Below are 7303 nucleotides of genomic sequence, written 5' to 3' on the forward strand. Positions count from 1 at the left end.
CTGGTCTAAAACGCAGACATCAGGGGAAGCAAGCACCGAAGGGGTGCACTGGGCAGGGCTGGGGGCATTAAGGAATACCAAGTGGGCAGCACACAGCCTTGGGGTGCCCAGCTAGCTGTCAGGTGAGGGTCCAGGCAGGTGCTTCCCCCACTACACACTCGCACCCCCATCTTCACGCCACCTCCAAGCTGGGAGGGGGGCCAGCGCTGGCCCCTGCTACCCGTCTGCCCGCCTTGCTGCCGGTCCCTCCCTCCCCCCCGCCCCGTCTGCCTGCTGGCTGCCGCCTTTTGTCCTCAGAAGACACGGTCCCCGGTCCCCGCGGGGCCTCTGCCAAGCCTCTAGCAGATGCTCAGGGGCCGGGGCTCCTCTCAGGGAGCACTCTGGCCATGGCCTGGGAGAGCCCCAGATTGGGGGGCTCTCGTCCAGGCTCACCCCGCTCCCCAGGCCTGGCGGGGATGGGGAAGAGGTGCAGGTCCACAGCCAGAGGCAGCAGCAGAGGTGGTGTTGGGGAGGGGATGGACGCCAGAAAGAGGGGGTGGGGTGGAGAGAGAGGCTGGCCTGATAGCTGTGTCCCGGGTTTTAGATCCGGGTTGAGGAGGGTGGCTCAGAGCATCCGAGGGGGGGGGGGTCCTGATGCAAAACGGAGACACCGCGGCCCTGCCGGAGGGACGCTCCTGGCCTGGGAACCACCCCAGCTCATACAAATCCGGGTCCCAAGATGTTAGGGACACCCGGCCTGGATGGGGCAACAGTGGGGAGCTCAGGGCTTTAAACCGGACCCTATCTGGCCGGTCTGTCCCCCCTTTTCTCGATTTGCACGGTCCCTGCCTCAGAGGCGGGCGGGGGAGGAAGGCAGGCAGGGAGGGAGCGGGAGAGAAGGAGGGAGGCTGAGAGACTCCCAGCCGCCAGCCTGGTCCTCCCCGGGGCGGGGCGGGGCGCGGTGGGGGCTGGCAGGGATTGGGAGCTGCCGGCTGCCTGGCCGGCCGACTGGGTGGGGATGCTGGCGTGGCGACTGTGCTGCCCGGACAATAGCTGGCTGGGGAAGTCACACTCTGGCTTTTCGGAGATGCTTGAGGGAGGCACGCGTGGATGTGGGGAGAGGCGGCCAAGGGGCTGTTGAGAGAGCAACTCACCTGGGCTACAAGTGCAGAGGAGGCAAGGGTAGGGGTCCGGGGTCGGATCTGGGCTGAGAGGTCCTGGGGAAGTTTCTCGAAAGCTTTGGGATGGGGGTGGGAGCGGGGGATGCTTAGAGCTCTGCAAGGTAGAGCTCATAACCTCATTTAGAATGGGTTCTATGGGGATTTTCCCAGCAAGGCCTGTGGGCTGGTAGGGGGAGAGAGGAAGGGACCTACTCAGCTCTGAACAGCCCCTCTCAGGACACCTCCCGTGTCACCCCTACTTTCTCTGTGCCAGTAGACAGGCACACACTCATACTTAAGGCTGTGCTCCAGGACAGCAAAACAGGACAGGTGAGGAAAAACCTTAGTAGGCAGAGATCTGAGGACAAGGAAAAAATATTTCTGTCCTGAATGGATTCAACCGGGGCCAAATGATGCTTTAGTGGTTCGCTAATCCATAGCATTCCAAAACTCTGATTCTCTTGATATAAGCAATTTTCTTTTATTTGTTTCCTTCTCTCATCCATTGGCTCACCATTTCTTAAACATGGTTTTGTGCTAAGCCCTGTGTTGGGCACTGGAGATTCAGGTGGCTCAGACTTCCTCCCTGCCCTTAGGAAACCCTTGCTGTGCTACCAGACTGTGGTCCTGCAACCCACTCACATCTGTCCCCGGAGAGCTTGTGAAATGTGGGTCTCCAGACCTACTTCCCAGAAATACTAATCCAGGAGGTTTGAGATGAGGCTCCAAAATCTGTATTTTGACAAGGCCCTCAGGTGGTTATTTTTATGCCTACTGAAGTTTGGACACAGTGCTTTGCAGAGGGAGAAAAGCCCATGATTCAAGGATAAATTCAAAGTGGAAATTAGAATATATTTTGAACTGACTGATAATGGAAATATTACATTTGAAATCCTGTGGGGTGTTGCTAAGGCCATGTGCTTAAAACTGGAGAGCTTTAAATTATATATTATTTTTTAAAAGGTGCCAAATCCATCTCAAAAAACTAGAAAAAGGAATTGAAAGGAAGTAGAAGGAGAGAACTAACAGATAAGAGTAGAAATCGATGAAATAGAAAACAGAACTCTAACAGAGAGGATCAACAAAGGTAAAAGTTGGTTCTTTGAAAAAACTAGAAAAATGATAAATTGCTAACACTGATCTGGAAAAAATATATAGAAGGCACATATATTGTGTGTATATTTACATATATTGAATGTAAATAATCCCATAACTATTAAATAACTGAATTTATAATTAAAAAGCCTACTACAATCTTCAGACCCAGAGACTGTCAATGGTGAATTCTACAAAATATTTAAAGACAAAATGCACCAACTTTCTAATTTTACACAAATTCCTTCAGGGAATTGAGGAAAAATTGTATGATCATTTCAATAGATGCCAAAAAAGCATCGTGACAAAGTTTACCAAGAATATAAGGAAAATGCTTTACTTGAATACATGTCATCTACAAAAAACCTATAGCAAATACCACACTTAATGGGAGATGTTGAATGCTTTCCATCTAAGATTGGGAATGAGACAAGGATGCCCACCATAACTACTTTTATTCAAATTGTACTGGAGTCCTGGTTAGCGCACTAAAGCAAAACAAATACATACATACATATGGATTAGAAAGGAAGATATGAACGTACAACTTCATTAGTCAAGAAAATATGAAACAAATCAGCTCACTAAAATGATTAAAAAGAAAAAGACAATACTGAATGTTGCTAAGAATGTGGAGTGCTCAGAATTCTCGTTCAATGTTGATGAGAGTATAAATTGATATAGTCACTTTGGAAACTGCTTAGCAATATCCACTGAAGGTGATCATATGCACACACCATAACCCAGCAATCCTTTTAGGTATATGCCCAACAGAAATGCTTATATGTGTTTACCAAAAGACATACACAATAATGTTCCTAAAAGCACTATTTGTAATAGTCCAAACTGGAAATGACTCAAATGCTAACAACAGAAAAATGAGAAATGAATTGTAGCATATTCACACAATGGAATACTACACACCAATAAGAAAGAAATGCCCCACATCTACATACATAATGGATGAATTCTACAAACATTATGCTGAGCAGAATAAACTACACGCAAAGGAGCACCTGCTGTATGATTCCATGTAGCTAAAGTCCTACAACAGGTGAAACTAATCTATGGTGATAGACGTCAGACTCGAGATTGTCTTTCAGGTCTGAGTAGGAGGCCTGAGGAGACTTCTAGAGTGCTAGGAACGTTGTGTTTCTTGATTTCCATGCTGATTACATGGGTGGTTACTCAGGAACAATTCACTGAGAGCTGTGCATTTATGCCTCTTTGTACTTTTCTTTACCTGTGTTATACTTGAAGACAAAAAAGTTTTTAAAAATGAAAAAGTAAAATAAGCAGTCAGATTGTTTCAGCCTAATGAGGGGCAAAGGTGGGAACTGGGAGCTGTGGGAGCTCAAGGGAATCAGGGGCAGTGTGGGGAGAGCTGCTAATACCCAAGTTAAGTGTGGGAGAAGTGAAAGTGAGTTGGAAGAAATGTAAGAAACAATACAGTGCAGTGGCTAAGAGCACTTACTCTGGCTCTAGGCTGCTTGGATTTGAATCCATGCCTCTTACCCTTCTTGCACCTCAAATTCCTTATCTGTTTAATAGGGTCATAATGGTGCTTACAGCATAGGGTTGTGAGGATAAATGAGGTAATATTTGTAAAGTGTTATAATAATGCCACGACATATAATTAGTACCATGCACATCCTGATTAAATAAAAAAAAGGGGTGCCTAGGTAAGAGAAACAGACTGTACAAAAGTTTGGGGGTCCCAGAAGGCAAGATGTGCTTGGAGCATAGTGAAAGCAATTTGCTGTGGCCCTGGTGAGGGATGTTACTCTGGCACAGGCCAGATCCTGAATGCCAGACTGAGGATCTCAGACTTTCTCTCACTTTCTCTCTCTTTTTTTCAGTAGGCTTCACACCAAGTGTGGAACCCAACATGGGGCTTGAACTCATAACCCTGAGATCAAGACCTGAGCTGAGATCAAGAGCTGGTCTCTTAACCAACTGAGCCACCCAGGCACTTACAGCCACACTCTCACATGTTGAGTCAACTCCAACATACTAGGAATAGAAGAACTCTGCTTTCCTTCTGCCTGTGCCCCTCTGTTTACCTCCTGAGCAGGTGGAGAGATAAACACATTTTTAGAGAATTTTAGAAGTTTCCTTTTTTCCTCTTGTTCTTTTCTCTGAAATGACAGGTCTCCACCACCAGGTGGGCAAAAACACCTTAGTGGGGCTGCTGTGTTCTTCTTAATGGGTCCAGTCTGTATTGAATTGGGAGAAAGAGAGTCATGTTTTACACTCAGCTATGCTTTAAAAAGTTTAACATTTTTAAGTGTGAGATATAATGTATAGATAGAAATGTACATAAGATTTATGCATGCAAATTAACAAATAGTTATAAAGTGAACACAGCTCAGCTCAAGAAATAGAATATTAACGGTATCCAGAAGCCCCTAACATTAATGATTCTCCTATTTTAAAGAACCAAAAACACATTGCTATCATAAGGAACGTTCTACTTGGTGTCCAAACAGCTGGGAATGGTTTGGTACATTTCTCACTCATGTTTAACTGTCCTAGTTACTGAATCTAAACAAGACTTGTATCCCAGACTTGAATAAAAATGCTTCTTTCCAATTTAGTCTACAATTTTTCTTAGTCAGGGCTCTCATTCATTCCCAACAAACTTTAATTTTTAATGAACATTTCAAATATATAAAGCAGAGAGTAGCACGAGTGTACACATACACTCACCACAAAGATTGGACAATGAATAAGATTCTGCCATATTTTTCTATCTTTTCCATTCTTTCTTCTTTTTGAAGTATTTCAAAGCAAATCCCAGGTATCACATCACATTCCTATATGCTTCAGTACACATTTTTCAAAAGGACATAACTTAAAAACCGCTATCCCATCATTACATTTAAGCATAGCAACAATTCCTTGTTAATGTCTAGTAATAAGCAAGTCCACAATTACCCAATTGTCTTCATGATGAAATGTCTTTTTACAGCGGGCTTGTTCTAATCAGAATACACTGCACTGTCTGATGTGTCTCTTGAGGGTCCCTTAATCTAGAACAGGTCCTCTCTTCCTGCTTTTTTGTGTGTCATGCTCTTGACTTGTTGCAGTTGTGCTATAGATGGATTCATCTTCTGATTTTATCTCTTTGCTTATTGTGGTGTCATTTAACCTGTTCTTTACTCTTCATTTTTCCTGGATATGGAAGTTAGTTCTGAGGATTCTCTTGTGTTCAGGTTATTTATTATTATTATTATTATTATTATTGCAAGAACACTTCATAGGTGGTGCTGTGAGATTCATATTTCATCACACCAGGAAGCATATAATATGTAGTGGTCCTACTTTTAATGATAGTAAGTCTCATCAGTGGGTTATGGTGGTAATAACCTGATCTCTTCATGGAAAATTTCCCCATCAATCGTATATCTAATAATCTCATCTGTTGATTATTGTTGCCCGAATCAGTAATTTTTCTAAAACTTTTCTAAAATTCTATCAATTTTCTACATTCTTATATAAGTAAACACTTTCCTTCATCAACTTGGGCTACTGTGTTATCTAAAATACAGTTAAGATAAATATGTAATTCTGTCATTACCGATGCCAGTTTGAAAGTAATTGATGCTCTATGGTCCCAATGGTTCAAATGAGGTTTTTTGTTTAGATTGTTTCTTTGTTTTTGCTTCTTCTTGTTTTTAGTGTCACTGTGAACCCATGGATTTTTAAAAATATATTTAGTGTGTTTCAATTCATTGTAATCATTATTCTGTTTGATGTTCAAATTACCTCTCATTTGGCCAGTCGGAACCCCTCCAAGTTTGTTCCTGTGCTTTTTTTGACTTGACATTAGTAGTTTTTTTATTGTTTTCTTGGTTTCTAGTATTAAAAGATGTCTCAGGCTCATATTGAATATTTCCTGCTCCAGACCTGGAATATGTTATGTTATGTTATGTTATGTTATTATGTTATGTTATATTAATAATACACTTTGCATTTCCCCCTTTCTTTACACAAAGGGCACAGCTTGGATATACTGTTTTACACCTTCTGCAGACACCTCTTGAGTGGTTATTATATTCCCAGCACTGGGCTGAGGAACTCAGGCAAGAGCAATTCCACTTATCACCATGTTCTTGTGCATTTTTCGGTATTACAGTTAATTAGGGCTGCTGCTGTTATCTCTGTCACTCAGGAGACAACGCTCCTGGGTGCCACCTCAGTGTGACTTATTTATCTTTAACTATCTTGCAGTAAGCACTGACAGTGACAAACACTTGTTCCTCAGCATGTCAAAACAATAAACATATTTTTAATTATACAAGTTATGCATGAGAACACACACATTGTGAGACGCTTGAACAACACCGAAGTGTAAGAAATAACAAGCCATTGTTTGCCCTCACGCTCACCCAATCCCACTACATTTGCCTGAAATAATTATTCTGATGGTAGTTGCCAAATGGTGATTTTTCTGATTCCATTATTCCTTCTACCTTTATCAATTCACACCCTACAATAAGGAAGAGCTTCCTCTTCTCCTCCACTTATTTATTCGTTCATTTAGTTCTGTTATATGGATTTGTGGATTCTCATTTTATTGAATAGGTTATACATTGCAGTATTCATTATTTATTTTGATGCTCAAATTAACCCAGAATTTGACTGGGGGGGGTGTCTTTTCAAGCTTGCTTTTGTGTCCTTTTGATATGCCCGTAATTCTTTGAACACTTTCTTATTTTCTGGAACAGCAAGATGCTCCAGATTCATCTTGTACTTTTCCTGCCCCAGCTCTGGAATCAGCCATTTCTCCAAGATTTCAGCCTTGGTTCCTCTTTGTAGAGATACCAAGATATGGGTACTAGGTGTACTCACTGCTTCTAGGCCATTTCAGGGGACAGAACTAGTATAGAAATGTATATATATATACATATATACATATCTATGTGTGAATGTATGTATATATAGAAATATATGTATGTATATATAGATACACATTATCTATCTATCTATCATCTATCTATCTATCTATCTATCTATCTATCTATCTATCTATGCAGTCTCTGTTATCATCTTAAAAATCATGAGTT

The sequence above is a fragment of the Hyaena hyaena genome, unplaced genomic scaffold (assembly GCF_003009895.1).
Source record: "Hyaena hyaena isolate Hyena2069 unplaced genomic scaffold, ASM300989v1 scaffold_932, whole genome shotgun sequence".
Taxonomy (NCBI): Eukaryota; Metazoa; Chordata; class Mammalia; order Carnivora; family Hyaenidae; genus Hyaena; species Hyaena hyaena.